This window comes from Labrus bergylta, chromosome 13 (genome assembly GCF_963930695.1).
Source record: "Labrus bergylta chromosome 13, fLabBer1.1, whole genome shotgun sequence".
NCBI lineage: Eukaryota > Metazoa > Chordata > Actinopteri > Labriformes > Labridae > Labrus > Labrus bergylta.
Genome location: NC_089207.1, coordinates 7,539,071 through 7,564,706, shown reverse-complemented (window position 1 = coordinate 7,564,706; position 25,636 = coordinate 7,539,071). Strand labels below are relative to the sequence as shown.

Below are 25,636 nucleotides of genomic sequence, written 5' to 3'. Positions count from 1 at the left end.
ATATTGATTGATAAGTAAGCATCACTTGTTTGCAGGTTTTTTTTAAATTCAATCTTAATAGTAATCATTTATAATAATTCCTGATTTGGTGTAAATGTTTATTATTGATGTGAAAACATTTATAATGATGGTGAATATTTCCAGTTGAATCAAATGTATAATATGGCTACCAGAGTGTTGTGGGGAAGTAAAGAGTAACCTAAGTACAAGTAATTAAAATATGTTAATGCAGTAGTCCTTACGTAAGTAGGCTACATGTACTTTTTGAATGTAAAACTGAACTTTGAAAACAGCCTCCAGAGAGCGTAATATGTATTAATACTCACTGAAAACATTGATGAAAATTGCAACAAAAAAAAAGAGGACAGACTGCCAAATAAAATCATGTTTCATTTTCCACTGGCCTGTTTCTCTCAGTCCTTTCTCCACTAGTGAGGCAACAGCGCCCTCTTCTGGCTAAAGGAGGTATTAAAAGCTTACAGCACCTGGTATTCCCAGGCGGTCTCCCATCCAAGTACTAACCAGGCCCGACCCTGCTTAGCTTCCGAGATCGGACGAGATCGGGCGTGTTCAGGGTGGTATGGCCGTAAGTGAATGAACAGGTTGTTAAAGGGTTATTTATACATACTTAGGTTTAAAGTAACACCTCGCCAAAATTAGAGCAAGTGACTATGACCTAGTTGATTTTATTACTTTTCTACTCAAACGTGTGGGCCTATGGATAGACTTACACTTAATCTTACTAGATTCAGCAATACTTTGACGCTGGGAGTTAACTAAAGACTTGCAGCTTGTTTTTAAGACTTGTTTCACGACTTGCGGGCAAACTGAACGTTCAAACGTCTGATAAACACATTGAACAAACCGATTCCGTGAAGATTAACTTCCCTCTTTCAAAACTGGCCTGGTTAGTACTTGGATGGGAGACCGCCTGGGAATCCCAGGTGCTGTAAGCTTTTAATACCTGCTTCAGCCAGCAGGGGGCGCTGTAACCTCCTGCTATGCACTGCAGTTCTTTTTTTATTTGTCTATCATTGCTTCTACTTTCCTACAAAGTAGCTTACACTGAATTTTGATTGGGGATCATCTATAGCATATATAGGGACTGATTGTAATAATTATGAATTTTCATATAATTAGTAAGTGTTCCTTTGTGATTCCTAATGGAGGATTGTTTTTTTTAATGATTAGTTACAATGGAGAATGTGAGGGGATCAAATATGTATGCCCCACAGGGTTATGATTTCTACATGAAACATTGCAATGGCTGATTTATTCATTTGAAACATAATTTCGAGTTGTCCCTTATATCTTAATCAATCACTGCTTAGGCTACTATAATAATCCTAAATCTTGTGTGCCTTAATGCAACATTTAAACTTATTTCTGCTGTTCACTGTTCACAAGTTTGCAGTATTGAAAACCTTAATAAATCCACAGTAAAAGTGACGATGCAAAATGGTCAACTTCTGAAAAATCGTCAATTGATTCTGAAAAAATATTGATTGATAAGTAAGCATCACTTGTTTGCAGGTTTTTTTTAAATTCAATCTTAATAGTAATCATTTATAATAATTCCTGATTTGGTGTAAATGTTTATTATTGATGTGAAAACATTTATAATGATGGTGAATATTTCCAGTTGAATCAAATGTATAATATGGCTACCAGAGTGTTGTGGGGAAGTAAAGAGTAACCTAAGTACAAGTAATTAAAATATGTTAATGCAGTAGTCCTTACTTAAGTAGGCTACATGTACTTTTTGAATGTAAAACTGAACTTTGAAAACAGCCTCCAGAGAGCGTAATATGTATTAATACTCACTGAAAACATTGATGAAAATTGCAACAACAACAAAAAAAGAGAGGACAGACTGCCAAATAAAATCATGTTTCATTTTCCACTGGCCTGTTTCTCTCAGTCCTTTCTCCACTAGTGAGGCAACAGCGCCCTCTTCTGGCTAAAGGAGGTATTAAAAGCTTACAGCACCTGGTATTCCCAGGCGGTCTCCCATCCAAGTACTAACCAGGCCCGACCCTGCTTAGCTTCCGAGATCGGACGAGATCGGGCGTGTTCAGGGTGGTATGGCCGTAAGCGAATGAACAGGTTGTTAAAGGGTTATTTATACATACTTAGGTTTAAAGTAACACCTCGCCAAAATTAGAGCAAGTGACTATGACCTAGTTGATTTTATTACTTTTCTACTCAAACGTGTGGGCCTATGGATAGACTTACACTTAATCTTACTAGATTCAGCAATACTTTGACGCTGGGAGTTAACTAAAGACTTGCAGCTTGTTTTTAAGACTTGTTTCACGACTTGCGGGCAAACTGAACGTTCAAACGTCTGATAAACACATTGAACAAACCGATTCCGTGAAGATTAACTTCCCTCTTTCAAAACTGGCCTGGTTAGTACTTGGATGGGAGACCGCCTGGGAATCCCAGGTGCTGTAAGCTTTTAATACCTGCTTCAGCCAGCAGGGGGCGCTGTAACCTCCTGCTATGCACTGCAGTTCTTTTTTTATTTGTCTATCATTGCTTCTACTTTCCTACAAAGTAGCTTACACTGAATTTTGATTGGGGATCATCTATAGCATATATAGGGACTGATTGTAATAATTATGAATTTTCATATAATTAGTAAGTGTTCCTTTGTGATTCCTAATGGAGGATTGTTTTTTTTAATGATTAGTTACAATGGAGAATGTGAGGGGATCAAATATGTATGCCCCACAGGGTTATGATTTCTACATGAAACATTGCAATGGCTGATTTATTCATTTGTCATTCAAGATTACCTCAAAACAAGTAAGTGGTGATAAAAACATAATTTCGAGTTGTCCCTTATATCTTAATCAATCACTGCTTAGGCTACTATAATAATCCTAAATCTTGTGTGCCTTAATGCAACATTTAAACTTATTTCTGCTGTTCACTGTTCACAAGTTTGCAGTATTGAAAACCTTAATAAATCCACAGTAAAAGTGACGATGCAAAATGGTCAACTTCTGAAAAATCGTCAATTGATTCTGAAAAAATATTGATTGATAAGTAAGCATCACTTGTTTGCAGGTTTTTTTTAAATTCAATCTTAATAGTAATCATTTATAATAATTCCTGATTTGGTGTAAATGTTTATTATTGATGTGAAAACATTTATAATGATGGTGAATATTTCCAGTTGAATCAAATGTATAATATGGCTACCAGAGTGTTGTGGGGAAGTAAAGAGTAACCTAAGTACAAGTAATTAAAATATGTTAATGCAGTAGTCCTTACTTAAGTAGGCTACATGTACTTTTTGAATGTAAAACTGAACTTTGAAAACAGCCTCCAGAGAGCGTAATATGTATTAATACTCACTGAAAACATTGATGAAAATTGCAACAACAACAAAAAAAGAGAGGACAGACTGCCAAATAAAATCATGTTTCATTTTCCACTGGCCTGTTTCTCTCAGTCCTTTCTCCACTAGTGAGGCAACAGCGCCCTCTTCTGGCTAAAGGAGGTATTAAAAGCTTACAGCACCTGGTATTCCCAGGCGGTCTCCCATCCAAGTACTAACCAGGCCCGACCCTGCTTAGCTTCCGAGATCGGACGAGATCGGGCGTGTTCAGGGTGGTATGGCCGTAAGCGAATGAACAGGTTGTTAAAGGGTTATTTATACATACTTAGGTTTAAAGTAACACCTCGCCAAAATTAGAGCAAGTGACTATGACCTAGTTGATTTTATTACTTTTCTACTCAAACGTGTGGGCCTATGGATAGACTTACACTTAATCTTACTAGATTCAGCAATACTTTGACGCTGGGAGTTAACTAAAGACTTGCAGCTTGTTTTTAAGACTTGTTTCACGACTTGCGGGCAAACTGAACGTTCAAACGTCTGATAAACACATTGAACAAACCGATTCCGTGAAGATTAACTTCCCTCTTTCAAAACTGGCCTGGTTAGTACTTGGATGGGAGACCGCCTGGGAATCCCAGGTGCTGTAAGCTTTTAATACCTGCTTCAGCCAGCAGGGGGCGCTGTAACCTCCTGCTATGCACTGCAGTTCTTTTTTTATTTGTCTATCATTGCTTCTACTTTCCTACAAAGTAGCTTACACTGAATTTTGATTGGGGATCATCTATAGCATATATAGGGACTGATTGTAATAATTATGAATTTTCATATAATTAGTAAGTGTTCCTTTGTGATTCCTAATGGAGGATTGTTTTTTTTAATGATTAGTTACAATGGAGAATGTGAGGGGATCAAATATGTATGCCCCACAGGGTTATGATTTCTACATGAAACATTGCAATGGCTGATTTATTCATTTGTCATTCAAGATTACCTCAAAACAAGTAAGTGGTGATAAAAACATAATTTCGAGTTGTCCCTTATATCTTAATCAATCACTGCTTAGGCTACTATAATAATCCTAAATCTTGTGTGCCTTAATGCAACATTTAAACTTATTTCTGCTGTTCACTGTTCACAAGTTTGCAGTATTGAAAACCTTAATAAATCCACAGTAAAAGTGACGATGCAAAATGGTCAACTTCTGAAAAATCGTCAATTGATTCTGAAAAAATATTGATTGATAAGTAAGCATCACTTGTTTGCAGGTTTTTTTTAAATTCAATCTTAATAGTAATCATTTATAATAATTCCTGATTTGGTGTAAATGTTTATTATTGATGTGAAAACATTTATAATGATGGTGAATATTTCCAGTTGAATCAAATGTATAATATGGCTACCAGAGTGTTGTGGGGAAGTAAAGAGTAACCTAAGTACAAGTAATTAAAATATGTTAATGCAGTAGTCCTTACTTAAGTAGGCTACATGTACTTTTTGAATGTAAAACTGAACTTTGAAAACAGCCTCCAGAGAGCGTAATATGTATTAATACTCACTGAAAACATTGATGAAAATTGCAACAACAACAAAAAAAGAGAGGACAGACTGCCAAATAAAATCATGTTTCATTTTCCACTGGCCTGTTTCTCTCAGTCCTTTCTCCACTAGTGAGGCAACAGCGCCCTCTTCTGGCTAAAGGAGGTGTTAAAAGCTTACAGCACCTGGTATTCCCAGGCGGTCTCCCATCCAAGTACTAACCAGGCCCGACCCTGCTTAGCTTCCGAGATCGGACGAGATCGGGCGTGTTCAGGGTGGTATGGCCGTAAGCGAATGAACAGGTTGTTAAAGGGTTATTTATACATACTTAGGTTTAAAGTAACACCTCGCCAAAATTAGAGCAAGTGACTATGACCTAGTTGATTTTATTACTTTTCTACTCAAACGTGTGGGCCTATGGATAGACTTACACTTAATCTTACTAGATTCAGCAATACTTTGACGCTGGGAGTTAACTAAAGACTTGCAGCTTGTTTTTAAGACTTGTTTCACGACTTGCGGGCAAACTGAACGTTCAAACGTCTGATAAACACATTGAACAAACCGATTCCGTGAAGATTAACTTCCCTCTTTCAAAACTGGCCTGGTTAGTACTTGGATGGGAGACCGCCTGGGAATCCCAGGTGCTGTAAGCTTTTAATACCTGCTTCAGCCAGCAGGGGGCGCTGTAACCTCCTGCTATGCACTGCAGTTCTTTTTTTATTTGTCTATCATTGCTTCTACTTTCCTACAAAGTAGCTTACACTGAATTTTGATTGGGGATCATCTATAGCATATATAGGGACTGATTGTAATAATTATGAATTTTCATATAATTAGTAAGTGTTCCTTTGTGATTCCTAATGGAGGATTGTTTTTTTTAATGATTAGTTACAATGGAGAATGTGAGGGGATCAAATATGTATGCCCCACAGGGTTATGATTTCTACATGAAACATTGCAATGGCTGATTTATTCATTTGTCATTCAAGATTACCTCAAAACAAGTAAGTGGTGATAAAAACATAATTTCGAGTTGTCCCTTATATCTTAATCAATCACTGCTTAGGCTACTATAATAATCCTAAATCTTGTGTGCCTTAATGCAACATTTAAACTTATTTCTGCTGTTCACTGTTCACAAGTTTGCAGTATTGAAAACCTTAATAAATCCACAGTAAAAGTGACGATGCAAAATGGTCAACTTCTGAAAAATCGTCAATTGATTCTGAAAAAATATTGATTGATAAGTAAGCATCACTTGTTTGCAGGTTTTTTTTAAATTCAATCTTAATAGTAATCATTTATAATAATTCCTGATTTGGTGTAAATGTTTATTATTGATGTGAAAACATTTATAATGATGGTGAATATTTCCAGTTGAATCAAATGTATAATATGGCTACCAGAGTGTTGTGGGGAAGTAAAGAGTAACCTAAGTACAAGTAATTAAAATATGTTAATGCAGTAGTCCTTACTTAAGTAGGCTACATGTACTTTTTGAATGTAAAACTGAACTTTGAAAACAGCCTCCAGAGAGCGTAATATGTATTAATACTCACTGAAAACATTGATGAAAATTGCAACAACAACAAAAAAAGAGAGGACAGACTGCCAAATAAAATCATGTTTCATTTTCCACTGGCCTGTTTCTCTCAGTCCTTTCTCCACTAGTGAGGCAACAGCGCCCTCTTCTGGCTAAAGGAGGTATTAAAAGCTTACAGCACCTGGTATTCCCAGGCGGTCTCCCATCCAAGTACTAACCAGGCCCGACCCTGCTTAGCTTCCGAGATCGGACGAGATCGGGCGTGTTCAGGGTGGTATGGCCGTAAGCGAATGAACAGGTTGTTAAAGGGTTATTTATACATACTTAGGTTTAAAGTAACACCTCGCCAAAATTAGAGCAAGTGACTATGACCTAGTTGATTTTATTACTTTTCTACTCAAACGTGTGGGCCTATGGATAGACTTACACTTAATCTTACTAGATTCAGCAATACTTTGACGCTGGGAGTTAACTAAAGACTTGCAGCTTGTTTTTAAGACTTGTTTCACGACTTGCGGGCAAACTGAACGTTCAAACGTCTGATAAACACATTGAACAAACCGATTCCGTGAAGATTAACTTCCCTCTTTCAAAACTGGCCTGGTTAGTACTTGGATGGGAGACCGCCTGGGAATCCCAGGTGCTGTAAGCTTTTAATACCTGCTTCAGCCAGCAGGGGGCGCTGTAACCTCCTGCTATGCACTGCAGTTCTTTTTTTATTTGTCTATCATTGCTTCTACTTTCCTACAAAGTAGCTTACACTGAATTTTGATTGGGGATCATCTATAGCATATATAGGGACTGATTGTAATAATTATGAATTTTCATATAATTAGTAAGTGTTCCTTTGTGATTCCTAATGGAGGATTGTTTTTTTTAATGATTAGTTACAATGGAGAATGTGAGGGGATCAAATATGTATGCCCCACAGGGTTATGATTTCTACATGAAACATTGCAATGGCTGATTTATTCATTTGTCATTCAAGATTACCTCAAAACAAGTAAGTGGTGATAAAAACATAATTTCGAGTTGTCCCTTATATCTTAATCAATCACTGCTTAGGCTACTATAATAATCCTAAATCTTGTGTGCCTTAATGCAACATTTAAACTTATTTCTGCTGTTCACTGTTCACAAGTTTGCAGTATTGAAAACCTTAATAAATCCACAGTAAAAGTGACGATGCAAAATGGTCAACTTCTGAAAAATCGTCAATTGATTCTGAAAAAATATTGATTGATAAGTAAGCATCACTTGTTTGCAGGTTTTTTTTAAATTCAATCTTAATAGTAATCATTTATAATAATTCCTGATTTGGTGTAAATGTTTATTATTGATGTGAAAACATTTATAATGATGGTGAATATTTCCAGTTGAATCAAATGTATAATATGGCTACCAGAGTGTTGTGGGGAAGTAAAGAGTAACCTAAGTACAAGTAATTAAAATATGTTAATGCAGTAGTCCTTACTTAAGTAGGCTACATGTACTTTTTGAATGTAAAACTGAACTTTGAAAACAGCCTCCAGAGAGCGTAATATGTATTAATACTCACTGAAAACATTGATGAAAATTGCAACAACAACAAAAAAAGAGAGGACAGACTGCCAAATAAAATCATGTTTCATTTTCCACTGGCCTGTTTCTCTCAGTCCTTTCTCCACTAGTGAGGCAACAGCGCCCTCTTCTGGCTAAAGGAGGTATTAAAAGCTTACAGCACCTGGTATTCCCAGGCGGTCTCCCATCCAAGTACTAACCAGGCCCGACCCTGCTTAGCTTCCGAGATCGGACGAGATCGGGCGTGTTCAGGGTGGTATGGCCGTAAGTGAATGAACAGGTTGTTAAAGGGTTATTTATACATACTTAGGTTTAAAGTAACACCTCGCCAAAATTAGAGCAAGTGACTATGACCTAGTTGATTTTATTACTTTTCTACTCAAACGTGTGGGCCTATGGATAGACTTACACTTAATCTTACTAGATTCAGCAATACTTTGACGCTGGGAGTTAACTAAAGACTTGCAGCTTGTTTTTAAGACTTGTTTCACGACTTGCGGGCAAACTGAACGTTCAAACGTCTGATAAACACATTGAACAAACCGATTCCGTGAAGATTAACTTCCCTCTTTCAAAACTGGCCTGGTTAGTACTTGGATGGGAGACCGCCTGGGAATCCCAGGTGCTGTAAGCTTTTAATACCTGCTTCAGCCAGCAGGGGGCGCTGTAACCTCCTGCTATGCACTGCAGTTCTTTTTTTATTTGTCTATCATTGCTTCTACTTTCCTACAAAGTAGCTTACACTGAATTTTGATTGGGGATCATCTATAGCATATATAGGGACTGATTGTAATAATTATGAATTTTCATATAATTAGTAAGTGTTCCTTTGTGATTCCTAATGGAGGATTGTTTTTTTTAATGATTAGTTACAATGGAGAATGTGAGGGGATCAAATATGTATGCCCCACAGGGTTATGATTTCTACATGAAACATTGCAATGGCTGATTTATTCATTTGTCATTCAAGATTACCTCAAAACAAGTAAGTGGTGATAAAAACATAATTTCGAGTTGTCCCTTATATCTTAATCAATCACTGCTTAGGCTACTATAATAATCCTAAATCTTGTGTGCCTTAATGCAACATTTAAACTTATTTCTGCTGTTCACTGTTCACAAGTTTGCAGTATTGAAAACCTTAATAAATCCACAGTAAAAGTGACGATGCAAAATGGTCAACTTCTGAAAAATCGTCAATTGATTCTGAAAAAATATTGATTGATAAGTAAGCATCACTTGTTTGCAGGTTTTTTTTAAATTCAATCTTAATAGTAATCATTTATAATAATTCCTGATTTGGTGTAAATGTTTATTATTGATGTGAAAACATTTATAATGATGGTGAATATTTCCAGTTGAATCAAATGTATAATATGGCTACCAGAGTGTTGTGGGGAAGTAAAGAGTAACCTAAGTACAAGTAATTAAAATATGTTAATGCAGTAGTCCTTACTTAAGTAGGCTACATGTACTTTTTGAATGTAAAACTGAACTTTGAAAACAGCCTCCAGAGAGCGTAATATGTATTAATACTCACTGAAAACATTGATGAAAATTGCAACAACAAAAAAAAAAGAGAGGACAGACTGCCAAATAAAATCATGTTTTATTTTCCACTGGCCTGTTTCTCTCAGTCCTTTCTCCACTAGTGAGGCAACAGCGCCCTCTTCTGGCTAAAGGAGGTATTAAAAGCTTACAGCACCTGGTATTCCCAGGCGGTCTCCCATCCAAGTACTAACCAGGCCCGACCCTGCTTAGCTTCCGAGATCGGACGAGATCGGGCGTGTTCAGGGTGGTATGGCCGTAAGCGAATGAACAGGTTGTTAAAGGGTTATTTATACATACTTAGGTTTAAAGTAACACCTCGCCAAAATTAGAGCAAGTGACTATGACCTAGTTGATTTTATTACTTTTCTACTCAAACGTGTGGGCCTATGGATAGACTTACACTTAATCTTACTAGATTCAGCAATACTTTGACGCTGGGAGTTAACTAAAGACTTGCAGCTTGTTTTTAAGACTTGTTTCACGACTTGCGGGCAAACTGAACGTTCAAACGTCTGATAAACACATTGAACAAACCGATTCCGTGAAGATTAACTTCCCTCTTTCAAAACTGGCCTGGTTAGTACTTGGATGGGAGACCGCCTGGGAATCCCAGGTGCTGTAAGCTTTTAATACCTGCTTCAGCCAGCAGGGGGCGCTGTAACCTCCTGCTATGCACTGCAGTTCTTTTTTTATTTGTCTATCATTGCTTCTACTTTCCTACAAAGTAGCTTACACTGAATTTTGATTGGGGATCATCTATAGCATATATAGGGACTGATTGTAATAATTATGAATTTTCATATAATTAGTAAGTGTTCCTTTGTGATTCCTAATGGAGGATTGTTTTTTTTAATGATTAGTTACAATGGAGAATGTGAGGGGATCAAATATGTATGCCCCACAGGGTTATGATTTCTACATGAAACATTGCAATGGCTGATTTATTCATTTGTCATTCAAGATTACCTCAAAACAAGTAAGTGGTGATAAAAACATAATTTCGAGTTGTCCCTTATATCTTAATCAATCACTGCTTAGGCTACTATAATAATCCTAAATCTTGTGTGCCTTAATGCAACATTTAAACTTATTTCTGCTGTTCACTGTTCACAAGTTTGCAGTATTGAAAACCTTAATAAATCCACAGTAAAAGTGACGATGCAAAATGGTCAACTTCTGAAAAATCGTCAATTGATTCTGAAAAAATATTGATTGATAAGTAAGCATCACTTGTTTGCAGGTTTTTTTTAAATTCAATCTTAATAGTAATCATTTATAATAATTCCTGATTTGGTGTAAATGTTTATTATTGATGTGAAAACATTTATAATGATGGTGAATATTTCCAGTTGAATCAAATGTATAATATGGCTACCAGAGTGTTGTGGGGAAGTAAAGAGTAACCTAAGTACAAGTAATTAAAATATGTTAATGCAGTAGTCCTTACTTAAGTAGGCTACATGTACTTTTTGAATGTAAAACTGAACTTTGAAAACAGCCTCCAGAGAGCGTAATATGTATTAATACTCACTGAAAACATTGATGAAAATTGCAACAACAACAAAAAAAGAGAGGACAGACTGCCAAATAAAATCATGTTTCATTTTCCACTGGCCTGTTTCTCTCAGTCCTTTCTCCACTAGTGAGGCAACAGCGCCCTCTTCTGGCTAAAGGAGGTATTAAAAGCTTACAGCACCTGGTATTCCCAGGCGGTCTCCCATCCAAGTACTAACCAGGCCCGACCCTGCTTAGCTTCCGAGATCGGACGAGATCGGGCGTGTTCAGGGTGGTATGGCCGTAAGTGAATGAACAGGTTGTTAAAGGGTTATTTATACATACTTAGGTTTAAAGTAACACCTCGCCAAAATTAGAGCAAGTGACTATGACCTAGTTGATTTTATTACTTTTCTACTCAAACGTGTGGGCCTATGGATAGACTTACACTTAATCTTACTAGATTCAGCAATACTTTGACGCTGGGAGTTAACTAAAGACTTGCAGCTTGTTTTTAAGACTTGTTTCACGACTTGCGGGCAAACTGAACGTTCAAACGTCTGATAAACACATTGAACAAACCGATTCCGTGAAGATTAACTTCCCTCTTTCAAAACTGGCCTGGTTAGTACTTGGATGGGAGACCGCCTGGGAATCCCAGGTGCTGTAAGCTTTTAATACCTGCTTCAGCCAGCAGGGGGCGCTGTAACCTCCTGCTATGCACTGCAGTTCTTTTTTTATTTGTCTATCATTGCTTCTACTTTCCTACAAAGTAGCTTACACTGAATTTTGATTGGGGATCATCTATAGCATATATAGGGACTGATTGTAATAATTATGAATTTTCATATAATTAGTAAGTGTTCCTTTGTGATTCCTAATGGAGGATTGTTTTTTTTAATGATTAGTTACAATGGAGAATGTGAGGGGATCAAATATGTATGCCCCACAGGGTTATGATTTCTACATGAAACATTGCAATGGCTGATTTATTCATTTGTCATTCAAGATTACCTCAAAACAAGTAAGTGGTGATAAAAACATAATTTCGAGTTGTCCCTTATATCTTAATCAATCACTGCTTAGGCTACTATAATAATCCTAAATCTTGTGTGCCTTAATGCAACATTTAAACTTATTTCTGCTGTTCACTGTTCACAAGTTTGCAGTATTGAAAACCTTAATAAATCCACAGTAAAAGTGACGATGCAAAATGGTCAACTTCTGAAAAATCGTCAATTGATTCTGAAAAAATATTGATTGATAAGTAAGCATCACTTGTTTGCAGGTTTTTTTTAAATTCAATCTTAATAGTAATCATTTATAATAATTCCTGATTTGGTGTAAATGTTTATTATTGATGTGAAAACATTTATAATGATGGTGAATATTTCCAGTTGAATCAAATGTATAATATGGCTACCAGAGTGTTGTGGGGAAGTAAAGAGTAACCTAAGTACAAGTAATTAAAATATGTTAATGCAGTAGTCCTTACTTAAGTAGGCTACATGTACTTTTTGAATGTAAAACTGAACTTTGAAAACAGCCTCCAGAGAGCGTAATATGTATTAATACTCACTGAAAACATTGATGAAAATTGCAACAACAAAAAAAAAAGAGAGGACAGACTGCCAAATAAAATCATGTTTTATTTTCCACTGGCCTGTTTCTCTCAGTCCTTTCTCCACTAGTGAGGCAACAGCGCCCTCTTCTGGCTAAAGGAGGTATTAAAAGCTTACAGCACCTGGTATTCCCAGGCGGTCTCCCATCCAAGTACTAACCAGGCCCGACCCTGCTTAGCTTCCGAGATCGGACGAGATCGGGCGTGTTCAGGGTGGTATGGCCGTAAGCGAATGAACAGGTTGTTAAAGGGTTATTTATACATACTTAGGTTTAAAGTAACACCTCGCCAAAATTAGAGCAAGTGACTATGACCTAGTTGATTTTATTACTTTTCTACTCAAACGTGTGGGCCTATGGATAGACTTACACTTAATCTTACTAGATTCAGCAATACTTTGACGCTGGGAGTTAACTAAAGACTTGCAGCTTGTTTTTAAGACTTGTTTCACGACTTGCGGGCAAACTGAACGTTCAAACGTCTGATAAACACATTGAACAAACCGATTCCGTGAAGATTAACTTCCCTCTTTCAAAACTGGCCTGGTTAGTACTTGGATGGGAGACCGCCTGGGAATCCCAGGTGCTGTAAGCTTTTAATACCTGCTTCAGCCAGCAGGGGGCGCTGTAACCTCCTGCTATGCACTGCAGTTCTTTTTTTATTTGTCTATCATTGCTTCTACTTTCCTACAAAGTAGCTTACACTGAATTTTGATTGGGGATCATCTATAGCATATATAGGGACTGATTGTAATAATTATGAATTTTCATATAATTAGTAAGTGTTCCTTTGTGATTCCTAATGGAGGATTGTTTTTTTTAATGATTAGTTACAATGGAGAATGTGAGGGGATCAAATATGTATGCCCCACAGGGTTATGATTTCTACATGAAACATTGCAATGGCTGATTTATTCATTTGTCATTCAAGATTACCTCAAAACAAGTAAGTGGTGATAAAAACATAATTTCGAGTTGTCCCTTATATCTTAATCAATCACTGCTTAGGCTACTATAATAATCCTAAATCTTGTGTGCCTTAATGCAACATTTAAACTTATTTCTGCTGTTCACTGTTCACAAGTTTGCAGTATTGAAAACCTTAATAAATCCACAGTAAAAGTGACGATGCAAAATGGTCAACTTCTGAAAAATCGTCAATTGATTCTGAAAAAATATTGATTGATAAGTAAGCATCACTTGTTTGCAGGTTTTTTTTAAATTCAATCTTAATAGTAATCATTTATAATAATTCCTGATTTGGTGTAAATGTTTATTATTGATGTGAAAACATTTATAATGATGGTGAATATTTCCAGTTGAATCAAATGTATAATATGGCTACCAGAGTGTTGTGGGGAAGTAAAGAGTAACCTAAGTACAAGTAATTAAAATATGTTAATGCAGTAGTCCTTACGTAAGTAGGCTACATGTACTTTTTGAATGTAAAACTGAACTTTGAAAACAGCCTCCAGAGAGCGTAATATGTATTAATACTCACTGAAAACATTGATGAAAATTGCAACAAAAAAAAAGAGGACAGACTGCCAAATAAAATCATGTTTCATTTTCCACTGGCCTGTTTCTCTCAGTCCTTTCTCCACTAGTGAGGCAACAGCGCCCTCTTCTGGCTAAAGGAGGTATTAAAAGCTTACAGCACCTGGTATTCCCAGGCGGTCTCCCATCCAAGTACTAACCAGGCCCGACCCTGCTTAGCTTCCGAGATCGGACGAGATCGGGCGTGTTCAGGGTGGTATGGCCGTAAGCGAATGAACAGGTTGTTAAAGGGTTATTTATACATACTTAGGTTTAAAGTAACACCTCGCCAAAATTAGAGCAAGTGACTATGACCTAGTTGATTTTATTACTTTTCTACTCAAACGTGTGGGCCTATGGATAGACTTACACTTAATCTTACTAGATTCAGCAATACTTTGACGCTGGGAGTTAACTAAAGACTTGCAGCTTGTTTTTAAGACTTGTTTCACGACTTGCGGGCAAACTGAACGTTCAAACGTCTGATAAACACATTGAACAAACCGATTCCGTGAAGATTAACTTCCCTCTTTCAAAACTGGCCTGGTTAGTACTTGGATGGGAGACCGCCTGGGAATCCCAGGTGCTGTAAGCTTTTAATACCTGCTTCAGCCAGCAGGGGGCGCTGTAACCTCCTGCTATGCACTGCAGTTCTTTTTTTATTTGTCTATCATTGCTTCTACTTTCCTACAAAGTAGCTTACACTGAATTTTGATTGGGGATCATCTATAGCATATATAGGGACTGATTGTAATAATTATGAATTTTCATATAATTAGTAAGTGTTCCTTTGTGATTCCTAATGGAGGATTGTTTTTTTTAATGATTAGTTACAATGGAGAATGTGAGGGGATCAAATATGTATGCCCCACAGGGTTATGATTTCTACATGAAACATTGCAATGGCTGATTTATTCATTTGTCATTCAAGATTACCTCAAAACAAGTAAGTGGTGATAAAAACATAATTTCGAGTTGTCCCTTATATCTTAATCAATCACTGCTTAGGCTACTATAATAATCCTAAATCTTGTGTGCCTTAATGCAACATTTAAACTTATTTCTGCTGTTCACTGTTCACAAGTTTGCAGTATTGAAAACCTTAATAAATCCACAGTAAAAGTGACGATGCAAAATGGTCAACTTCTGAAAAATCGTCAATTGATTCTGAAAAAATATTGATTGATAAGTAAGCATCACTTGTTTGCAGGTTTTTTTTAAATTCAATCTTAATAGTAATCATTTATAATAATTCCTGATTTGGTGTAAATGTTTATTATTGATGTGAAAACATTTATAATGATGGTGAATATTTCCAGTTGAATCAAATGTATAATATGGCTACCAGAGTGTTGTGGGGAAGTAAAGAGTAACCTAAGTACAAGTAATTAAAATATGTTAATGCAGTAGTCCTTACGTAAGTAGGCTACATGTACTTTTTGAATGTAAAACTGAACTTTGAAAACAGCCTCCAGAGAGCGTAATATGTATTAATACTCACTGAAAACATTGATGAAAATTGCAACAAAAAAAAAGAGGACAGACTGCCAAATAAAATCATGTTTCATTTTCCACTGGCCTGTTTCTCTCAGTCCTTTCTCCACTAGTGAGGCAACAGCGCCCTCTTCTGGCTAAAGGAGGTATTAAAAGCTTACAGCACCTGGTATTCCCAGGCGGTCTCCCATCCAAGTACTAACCAGGCCCGACCCTGCTTAGCTTCCGAGATCGGACGAGATCGGGCATGTTCAGGGTGGTATGGCCGTAAGCGAATGAACAGGTTGTTAAAGGGTTATTTATACATACTTAGGTTTAAAGTAACACCTCGCCAAAATTAGAGCAAGTGACTATGACCTAGTTGATTTTATTACTTTTCTACTCAAACGTGTGGGCCTATGGATAGACTTACACTTAATCTTACTAGATTCAGCAATACTTTGACGCTGGGAGTTAACTAAAGACTTGCAGCTTGTTTTTAAGACTTGTTTCACGACTTGCGGGCAAACTGAACGTTCAAACGTCTGATAAACACATTGAACAAACCGATTCCGTGAAGATTAACTTCCCTCTTTCAAAACTGGCCTGGTTAGTACTTGGATGGGAGACCGCCTGGGAATCCCAGGTGCTGTAAGCTTTTAATACCTGCTTCAGCCAGCAGGGGGCGCTGTAACCTCCTGCTATGCACTGCAGTTCTTTTTTTATTTGTCTATCATTGCTTCTACTTTCCTACAAAGTAGCTTACACTGAATTTTGATTGGGGATCATCTATAGCATATATAGGGACTGATTGTAATAATTATGAATTTTCATATAATTAGTAAGTGTTCCTTTGTGATTCCTAATGGAGGATTGTTTTTTTTAATGATTAGTTACAATGGAGAATGTGAGGGGATCAAATATGTATGCCCCACAGGGTTATGATTTCTACATGAAACATTGCAATGGCTGATTTATTCATTTGTCATTCAAGATTACCTCAAAACAAGTAAGTGGTGATAAAAACATAATTTCGAGTTGTCCCTTATATCTTAATCAATCACTGCTTAGGCTACTATAATAATCCTAAATCTTGTGTGCCTTAATGCAACATTTAAACTTATTTCTGCTGTTCACTGTTCACAAGTTTGCAGTATTGAAAACCTTAATAAATCCACAGTAAAAGTGACGATGCAAAATGGTCAACTTCTGAAAAATCGTCAATTGATTCTGAAAAAATATTGATTGATAAGTAAGCATCACTTGTTTGCAGGTTTTTTTTAAATTCAATCTTAATAGTAATCATTTATAATAATTCCTGATTTGGTGTAAATGTTTATTATTGATGTGAAAACATTTATAATGATGGTGAATATTTCCAGTTGAATCAAATGTATAATATGGCTACCAGAGTGTTGTGGGGAAGTAAAGAGTAACCTAAGTACAAGTAATTAAAATATGTTAATGCAGTAGTCCTTACGTAAGTAGGCTACATGTACTTTTTGAATGTAAAACTGAACTTTGAAAACAGCCTCCAGAGAGCGTAATATGTATTAATACTCACTGAAAACCTTGATGAAAATTGCAACAAAAAAAAAGAGGACAGACTGCCAAATAAAATCATGTTTCATTTTCCACTGGCCTGTTTCTCTCAGTCCTTTCTCCACTAGTGAGGCAACAGCGCCCTCTTCTGGCTAAAGGAGGTATTAAAAGCTTACAGCACCTGGTATTCCCAGGCGGTCTCCCATCCAAGTACTAACCAGGCCCGACCCTGCTTAGCTTCCGAGATCGGACGAGATCGGGCGTGTTCAGGGTGGTATGGCCGTAAGCGAATGAACAGGTTGTTAAAGGGTTATTTATACATACTTAGGTTTAAAGTAACACCTCGCCAAAATTAGAGCAAGTGACTATGACCTAGTTGATTTGATTACTTTTCTACTCAAACGTGTGGGCCTATGGATAGACTTACACTTAATCTTACTAGATTCAGCAATACTTTGACGCTGGGAGTTAACTAAAGACTTGCAGCTTGTTTTTAAGACTTGTTTCACGACTTGCGGGCAAACTGAACGTTCAAACGTCTGATAAACACATTGAACAAACCGATTCCGTGAAGATTAACTTCCCTCTTTCAAAACTGGCCTGGTTAGTACTTGGATGGGAGACCGCCTGGGAATCCCAGGTGCTGTAAGCTTTTAATACCTGCTTCAGCCAGCAGGGGGCGCTGTAACCTCCTGCTATGCACTGCAGTTCTTTTTTTATTTGTCTATCATTGCTTCTACTTTCCTACAAAGTAGCTTACACTGAATTTTGATTGGGGATCATCTATAGCATATATAGGGACTGATTGTAATAATTATGAATTTTCATATAATTAGTAAGTGTTCCTTTGTGATTCCTAATGGAGGATTGTTTTTTTTAATGATTAGTTACAATGGAGAATGTGAGGGGATCAAATATGTATGCCCCACAGGGTTATGATTTCTACATGAAACATTGCAATGGCTGATTTATTCATTTGTCATTCAAGATTACCTCAAAACAAGTAAGTGGTGATAAAAACATAATTTCGAATTGTCCCTTGTATCTTAATCAATCACTGCTTAGGCTACTATAATAATCCTAAATCTTGTGTGCCTTAATGCAACATTTAAACTTATTTCTGCTGTTCACTGTTCACAAGTTTGCAGTATTGAAAACCTTAATAAATCCACAGTAAAAGTGACGATGCAAAATGGTCAACTTCTGAAAAATCGTCAATTGATTCTGAAAAAATATTGATTGATAAGTAAGCATCACTTGTTTGCAGGTTTTTTTTAAATTCAATCTTAATAGTAATCATTTATAATAATTCCTGATTTGGTGTAAATGTTTATTATTGATGTGAAAACATTTATAATGATGGTGAATATTTCCAGTTGAATCAAATGTATAATATGGCTACCAGAGTGTTGTGGGGAAGTAAAGAGTAACCTAAGTACAAGTAATTAAAATATGTTAATGCAGTAGTCCTTACGTAAGTAGGCTACATGTACTTTTTGAATGTAAAACTGAACTTTGAAAACAGCCTCCAGAGAGCGTAATATGTATTAATACTCACTGAAAACATTGATGAAAATTGCAACAAAAAAAAAGAGGACAGACTGCCAAATAAAATCATGTTTCATTTTCCACTGGCCTGTTTCTCTCAGTCCTTTCTCCACTAGTGAGGCAACAGCGCCCTCTTCTGGCTAAAGGAGGTATTAAAAGCTTACAGCACCTGGTATTCCCAGGCGGTCTCCCATCCAAGTACTAACCAGGCCCGACCCTGCTTAGCTTCCGAGATCGGACGAGATCGGGGGTGTTCAGGGTGGTATGGCCGTAAGCGAATGAACAGGTTGTTAAAGGGTTATTTATACATACTTAGGTTTAAAGTAACACCTCGCCAAAATTAGAGCAAGTGACTATGACCTAGTTGATTTTATTACTTTTCTACTCAAACGTGTGGGCCTATGGATAGACTTACACTTAATCTTACTAGATTCAGCAATACTTTGACGCTGGGAGTTAACTAAAGACTTGCAGCTTGTTTTTAAGACTTGTTTCACGACTTGCGGGCAAACTGAACGTTCAAACGTCTGATAAACACATTGAACAAACCGATTCCGTGAAGATTAACTTCCCTCTTTCAAAACTGGCCTGGTTAGTACTTGGATGGGAGACCGCCTGGGAATCCCAGGTGCTGTAAGCTTTTAATACCTACTTCAGCCAGCAGGGGGCGCTGTAACCTCCTGCTATGCACTGCAGTTCTTTTTTTATTTGTCTATCATTGCTTCTACTTTCCTACAAAGTAGCTTACACTGAATTTTGATTGGGGATCATCTATAGCATATATAGGGACTGATTGTAATAATTATGAATTTTCATATAATTAGTAAGTGTTCCTTTGTGATTCCTAATGGAGGATTGTTTTTTTTAATGATTAGTTACAATGGAGAATGTGAGGGGATCAAATATGTATGCCCCACAGGGTTATGATTTCTACATGAAACATTGCAATGGCTGATTTATTCATTTGTCATTCAAGATTACCTCAAAACAAGTAAGTGGTGATAAAAACATAATTTCGAGTTGTCCCTTATATCTTAATCAATCACTGCTTAGGCTACTATAATAATCCTAAATCTTGTGTGCCTTAATGCAACATTTAAACTTATTTCTGCTGTTCACTGTTCACAAGTTTGCAGTATTGAAAACCTTAATAAATCCACAGTAAAAGTGACGATGCAAAATGGTCAACTTCTGAAAAATCGTCAATTGATTGATAAGTAAGCATCACTTGTTTGCAGGTTTTTTTTAAATTCAATCTTAATAGTAATCATTTATAATAATTCCTGATTTGGTGTAAATGTTTATTATTGATGTGAAAACATTTATAATGATGGTGAATATTTCCAGTTGAATCAAATGTATAATATGGCTACCAGAGTGTTGTGGGGAAGTAAAGAGTAACCTAAGTACAAGTAATTAAAATATGTTAATGCAGTAGTCCTTACTTAAGTAGGCTACATGTACTTTTTGAATGTAAAACTGAACTTTGAAAACAGCCTCCAGAGAGCGTAATATGTATTAATACTCACTGAAAACATTGATGAAAATTGCAACAACAAAAAAAAAAGAGAGGACAGACTGCCAAATAAAATCATGTTTCATTTTCCACTGGCCTGTTTCTCTCAGTCCTTTCTCCACTAGTGAGGCAACAGCGCCCTCTTCTGGCTAAAGGAGGTATTAAAAGCTTACAGCACCTGGTATTCCCAGGCGGTCTCCCATCCAAGTACTAACCAGGCCCGACCCTGCTTAGCTTCCGAGATCGGACGAGATCGGGCGTGTTCAGGGTGGTATGGCCGTAAGCGAATGAACAGGTTGTTAAAGGGTTATTTATACATACTTAGGTTTAAAGTAACACCTCGCCAAAATTAGAGCAAGTGACTATGACCTAGTTGATTTTATTACTTTTCTACTCAAACGTGTGGGCCTATGGATAGACTTACACTTAATCTTACTAGATTCAGCAATACTTTGACGCTGGGAGTTAACTAAAGACTTGCAGCTTGTTTTTAAGACTTGTTTCACGACTTGCGGGCAAACTGAACGTTCAAACGTCTGATAAACACATTGAACAAACCGATTCCGTGAAGATTAACTTCCCTCTTTCAAAACTGGCCTGGTTAGTACTTGGATGGGAGACCGCCTGGGAATCCCAGGTGCTGTAAGCTTTTAAGACCTGCTTCAGCCAGCAGGGGGCGCTGTAACCTCCTGCTATGCACTGCAGTTCTTTTTTTATTTGTCTATCATTGCTTCTACTTTCCTACAAAGTAGCTTACACTGAATTTTGATTGGGGATCATCTATAGCATATATAGGGACTGATTGTAATAATTATGAATTTTCATATAATTAGTAAGTGTTCCTTTGTGATTCCTAATGGAGGATTGTTTTTTTTAATGATTAGTTACAATGGAGAATGTGAGGGGATCAAATATGTATGCCCCACAGGGTTATGATTTCTACATGAAACATTGCAATGGCTGATTTATTCATTTGTCATTCAAGATTACCTCAAAACAAGTAAGTGGTGATAAAAACATAATTTCGAGTTGTCCCTTATATCTTAATCAATCACTGCTTAGGCTACTATAATAATCCTAAATCTTGTGTGCCTTAATGCAACATTTAAACTTATTTCTGCTGTTCACTGTTCACAAGTTTGCAGTATTGAAAACCTTAATAAATCCACAGTAAAAGTGACGATGCAAAATGGTCAACTTCTGAAAAATCGTCAATTGATTGATAAGTAAGCATCACTTGTTTGCAGGTTTTTTTTAAATTCAATCTTAATAGTAATCATTTATAATAATTCCTGATTTGGTGTAAATGTTTATTATTGATGTGAAAACATTTATAATGATGGTGAATATTTCCAGTTGAATCAAATGTATAATATGGCTACCAGAGTGTTGTGGGGAAGTAAAGAGTAACCTAAGTACAAGTAATTAAAATATTTTAATGCAGTAGTCCTTACTTAAGTAGGCTACATGTACTTTTTGAATGTAAAACTGAACTTTGAAAACAGCCTCCAGAGAGCGTAATATGTATTAATACTCACTGAAAACATTGATGAAAATTGCAACAACAAAAAAAAAAGAGAGGACAGACTGCCAAATAAAATCATGTTTCATTTTCCACTGGCCTGTTTCTCTCAGTCCTTTCTCCACTAGTGAGGCAACAGCGCCCTCTTCTGGCTAAAGGAGGTATTAAAAGCTTACAGCACCTGGTATTCCCAGGCGGTCTCCCATCCAAGTACTAACCAGGCCAGACCCTGCTTAGCTTCCGAGATCGGACGAGATCGGGCGTGTTCAGGGTGGTATGGCCGTAAGCGAATGAACAGGTTGTTAAAGGGTTATTTATACATACTTAGGTTTAAAGTAACACCTCGCCAAAATTAGAGCAAGTGACTATGACCTAGTTGATTTTATTACTTTTCTACTCAAACGTGTGGGCCTATGGATAGACTTACACTTAATCTTACTAGATTCAGCAATACTTTGACGCTGGGAGTTAACTAAAGACTTGCAGCTTGTTTTTAAGACTTGTTTCACGACTTGCGGGCAAACTGAACGTTCAAACGTCTGATAAACACATTGAACAAACCGATTCCGTGAAGATTAACTTCCCTCTTTCAAAACTGGCCTGGTTAGTACTTGGATGGGAGACCGCCTGGGAATCCCAGGTGCTGTAAGCTTTTAATACCTGCTTCAGCCAGCAGGGGGCGCTGTAACCTCCTGCTATGCACTGCAGTTCTTTTTTTATTTGTCTATCATTGCTTCTACTTTCCTACAAAGTAGCTTACACTGAATTTTGATTGGGGATCATCTATAGCATATATAGGGACTGATTGTAATAATTATGAATTTTCATATAATTAGTAAGTGTTCCTTTGTGATTCCTAATGGAGGATTGTTTTTTTTAATGATTAGTTACAATGGAGAATGTGAGGGGATCAAATATGTATGCCCCACAGGGTTATGATTTCTACATGAAACATTGCAATGGCTGATTTATTCATTTGTCATTCAAGATTACCTCAAAACAAGTAAGTGGTGATAAAAACATAATTTCGAGTTGTCCCTTATATCTTAATCAATCACTGCTTAGGCTACTATAATAATCCTAAATCTTGTGTGCCTTAATGCAACATTTAAACTTATTTCTGCTGTTCACTGTTCACAAGTTTGCAGTATTGAAAACCTTAATAAATCCACAGTAAAAGTGACGATGCAAAATGGTCAACTTCTGAAAAATCGTCAATTGATTGATAAGTAAGCATCACTTGTTTGCAGGTTTTTTTTAAATTCAATCTTAATAGTAATCATTTATAATAATTCCTGATTTGGTGTAAATGTTTATTATTGATGTGAAAACATTTATAATGATGGTGAATATTTCCAGTTGAATCAAATGTATAATATGGCTACCAGAGTGTTGTGGGGAAGTAAAGAGTAACCTAAGTACAAGTAATTAAAATATGTTAATGCAGTAGTCCTTACTTAAGTAGGCTACATGTACTTTTTGAATGTAAAACTGAACTTTGAAAACAGCCTCCAGAGAGCGTAATATGTATTAATACTCACTGAAAACATTGATGAAAATTGCAACAACAAAAAAAAAAGAGAGGACAGACTGCCAAATAAAATCATGTTTCATTTTCCACTGGCCTGTTTCTCTCAGTCCTTTCTCCACTAGTGAGGCAACAGCGCCCTCTTCTGGCTAAAGGAGGTATTAAAAGCTTACAGCACCTGGTATTCCCAGGCGGTCTCCCATCCAAGTACTAACCAGGCCCAACCCTGCTTAGCTTCCGAGATCGGACGAGATCGGGCGTGTTCAGGGTGGTATGGCCGTAAGCGAATGAACAGGTTGTTAAAGGGTTATTTATACATACTTAGGTTTAAAGTAACACCTCGCCAAAATTAGAGCAAGTGACTATGACCTAGTTGATTTTATTACTTTTCTACTCAAACGTGTGGGCCTATGGATAGACTTACACTTAATCTTACTAGATTCAGCAATACTTTGACGCTGGGAGTTAACTAAAGACTTGCAGCTTGTTTTTAAGACTTGTTTCACGACTTGCGGGCAAACTGAACGTTCAAACGTCTGATAAACACATTGAACAAACCGATTCCGTGAAGATTAACTTCCCTCTTTCAAAACTGGCCTGGTTAGTACTTGGATGGGAGACCGCCTGGGAATCCCAGGTGCTGTAAGCTTTTAATACCTGCTTCAGCCAGCAGGGGGCGCTGTAACCTCCTGCTATGCACTGCAGTTCTTTTTTTTATTTGTCTATCATTGCTTCTACTTTCCTACAAAGTAGCTTACACTGAATTTTGATTGGGGATCATCTATAGCATATATAGGGACTGATTGTAATAATTATGAATTTTCATATAATTAGTAAGTGTTCCTTTGTGATTCCTAATGGAGGATTGTTTTTTTTAATGATTAGTTACAATGGAGAATGTGAGGGGATCAAATATGTATGCCCCACAGGGTTATGATTTCTACATGAAACATTGCAATGGCTGATTTATTCATTTGTCATTCAAGATTACCTCAAAACAAGTAAGTGGTGATAAAAACATAATTTCGAGTTGTCCCTTATATCTTAATCAATCACTGCTTAGGCTACTATAATAATCCTAAATCTTGTGTGCCTTAATGCAACATTTAAACTTATTTCTGCTGTTCACTGTTCACAAGTTTGCAGTATTGAAAACCTTAATAAATCCACAGTAAAAGTGACGATGCAAAATGGTCAACTTCTGAAAAATCGTCAATTGATTCTGAAAAAATATTGATTGATAAGTAAGCATCACTTGTTTGCAGGTTTTTTTTAAATTCAATCTTAATAGTAATCATTTATAATAATTCCTGATTTGGTGTAAATGTTTATTATTGATGTGAAAACATTTATAATGATGGTGAATATTTCCAGTTGAATCAAATGTATAATATGGCTACCAGAGTGTTGTGGGGAAGTAAAGAGTAACCTAAGTACAAGTAATTAAAATATGTTAATGCAGTAGTCCTTACTTAAGTAGGCTACATGTACTTTTTGAATGTAAAACTGAACTTTGAAAACAGCCTCCAGAGAGCGTAATATGTATTAATACTCACTGAAAACATTGATGAAAATTGCAACAACAAAAAAAAAAGAGAGGACAGACTGCCAAATAAAATCATGTTTCATTTTCCACTGGCCTGTTTCTCTCAGTCCTTTCTCCACTAGTGAGGCAACAGCGCCCTCTTCTGGCTAAAGGAGGTATTAAAAGCTTACAGCACCTGGTATTCCCAGGCGGTCTCCCATCCAAGTACTAACCAGGCCCGACCCTGCTTAGCTTCCGAGATCGGACGAGATTGGGCGTGTTCAGGGTGGTATGGCCGTAAGCGAATGAACAGGTTGTTAAAGGGTTATTTATACATACTTAGGTTTAAAGTAACACCTCGCCAAAATTAGAGCAAGTGACTATGACCTAGTTGATTTTATTACTTTTCTACTCAAACGTGTGGGCCTATGGATAGACTTACACTTAATCTTACTAGATTCAGCAATACTTTGACGCTGGGAGTTAACTAAAGACTTGCAGCTTGTTTTTAAGACTTGTTTCACGACTTGCGGGCAAACTGAACGTTCAAACGTCTGATAAACACATTGAACAAACCGATTCCGTGAAGATTAACTTCCCTCTTTCAAAACTGGCCTGGTTAGTACTTGGATGGGAGACCGCCTGGGAATCCCAGGTGCTGTAAGCTTTTAAGACCTGCTTCAGCCAGCAGGGGGCGCTGTAACCTCCTGCTATGCACTGCAGTTCTTTTTTTATTTGTCTATCATTGCTTCTACTTTCCTACAAAGTAGCTTACACTGAATTTTGA

General features: G+C 36.8%; 17 non-coding genes across 17 annotated transcripts; all 17 read right to left on the bottom strand.

The window, feature by feature from the left end:
- Positions 1-473: 473 nt before the first annotated feature.
- On the bottom strand, positions 474-592 carry LOC136181477 (5S ribosomal RNA). The gene has a single exon (XR_010667824.1). It is a non-coding gene; the product is annotated as a 5S ribosomal RNA (ribosomal RNA).
- A 1,385-nt stretch (positions 593-1,977) lies between these two features.
- On the bottom strand, positions 1,978-2,096 carry LOC136182028 (5S ribosomal RNA). Its single transcript, XR_010668346.1, has one exon. It is a non-coding gene; the product is annotated as a 5S ribosomal RNA (ribosomal RNA).
- Positions 2,097-3,519: 1,423 nt separating this feature from the next.
- Positions 3,520-3,638, bottom strand: LOC136182027 (5S ribosomal RNA). The gene has a single exon (XR_010668345.1). It is a non-coding gene; the product is annotated as a 5S ribosomal RNA (ribosomal RNA).
- Positions 3,639-5,061: 1,423 nt separating this feature from the next.
- Positions 5,062-5,180, bottom strand: LOC136182026 (5S ribosomal RNA). The gene has a single exon (XR_010668344.1). It is a non-coding gene; the product is annotated as a 5S ribosomal RNA (ribosomal RNA).
- A 1,423-nt stretch (positions 5,181-6,603) lies between these two features.
- On the bottom strand, positions 6,604-6,722 carry LOC136182024 (5S ribosomal RNA). The gene has a single exon (XR_010668342.1). It is a non-coding gene; the product is annotated as a 5S ribosomal RNA (ribosomal RNA).
- Positions 6,723-8,145: 1,423 nt separating this feature from the next.
- Positions 8,146-8,264, bottom strand: LOC136181476 (5S ribosomal RNA). The gene has a single exon (XR_010667823.1). It is a non-coding gene; the product is annotated as a 5S ribosomal RNA (ribosomal RNA).
- Positions 8,265-9,687: 1,423 nt separating this feature from the next.
- On the bottom strand, positions 9,688-9,806 carry LOC136182023 (5S ribosomal RNA). The gene has a single exon (XR_010668341.1). It is a non-coding gene; the product is annotated as a 5S ribosomal RNA (ribosomal RNA).
- Positions 9,807-11,229: 1,423 nt separating this feature from the next.
- On the bottom strand, positions 11,230-11,348 carry LOC136181475 (5S ribosomal RNA). Its single transcript, XR_010667822.1, has one exon. It is a non-coding gene; the product is annotated as a 5S ribosomal RNA (ribosomal RNA).
- Positions 11,349-12,771: 1,423 nt separating this feature from the next.
- On the bottom strand, positions 12,772-12,890 carry LOC136182022 (5S ribosomal RNA). The gene has a single exon (XR_010668340.1). It is a non-coding gene; the product is annotated as a 5S ribosomal RNA (ribosomal RNA).
- A 1,417-nt stretch (positions 12,891-14,307) lies between these two features.
- LOC136182021 (5S ribosomal RNA) lies at positions 14,308-14,426 on the bottom strand. Its single transcript, XR_010668339.1, has one exon. It is a non-coding gene; the product is annotated as a 5S ribosomal RNA (ribosomal RNA).
- A 1,417-nt stretch (positions 14,427-15,843) lies between these two features.
- LOC136181404 (5S ribosomal RNA) lies at positions 15,844-15,962 on the bottom strand. Its single transcript, XR_010667752.1, has one exon. It is a non-coding gene; the product is annotated as a 5S ribosomal RNA (ribosomal RNA).
- A 1,417-nt stretch (positions 15,963-17,379) lies between these two features.
- On the bottom strand, positions 17,380-17,498 carry LOC136182020 (5S ribosomal RNA). The gene has a single exon (XR_010668338.1). It is a non-coding gene; the product is annotated as a 5S ribosomal RNA (ribosomal RNA).
- A 1,417-nt stretch (positions 17,499-18,915) lies between these two features.
- Positions 18,916-19,034, bottom strand: LOC136181363 (5S ribosomal RNA). Its single transcript, XR_010667712.1, has one exon. It is a non-coding gene; the product is annotated as a 5S ribosomal RNA (ribosomal RNA).
- Positions 19,035-20,440: 1,406 nt separating this feature from the next.
- Positions 20,441-20,559, bottom strand: LOC136182019 (5S ribosomal RNA). The gene has a single exon (XR_010668337.1). It is a non-coding gene; the product is annotated as a 5S ribosomal RNA (ribosomal RNA).
- Positions 20,560-21,965: 1,406 nt separating this feature from the next.
- Positions 21,966-22,084, bottom strand: LOC136181703 (5S ribosomal RNA). Its single transcript, XR_010668050.1, has one exon. It is a non-coding gene; the product is annotated as a 5S ribosomal RNA (ribosomal RNA).
- Positions 22,085-23,490: 1,406 nt separating this feature from the next.
- On the bottom strand, positions 23,491-23,609 carry LOC136182048 (5S ribosomal RNA). The gene has a single exon (XR_010668366.1). It is a non-coding gene; the product is annotated as a 5S ribosomal RNA (ribosomal RNA).
- A 1,424-nt stretch (positions 23,610-25,033) lies between these two features.
- On the bottom strand, positions 25,034-25,152 carry LOC136181693 (5S ribosomal RNA). The gene has a single exon (XR_010668040.1). It is a non-coding gene; the product is annotated as a 5S ribosomal RNA (ribosomal RNA).
- Between the last annotated feature and the right edge of the window lie 484 nt (positions 25,153-25,636).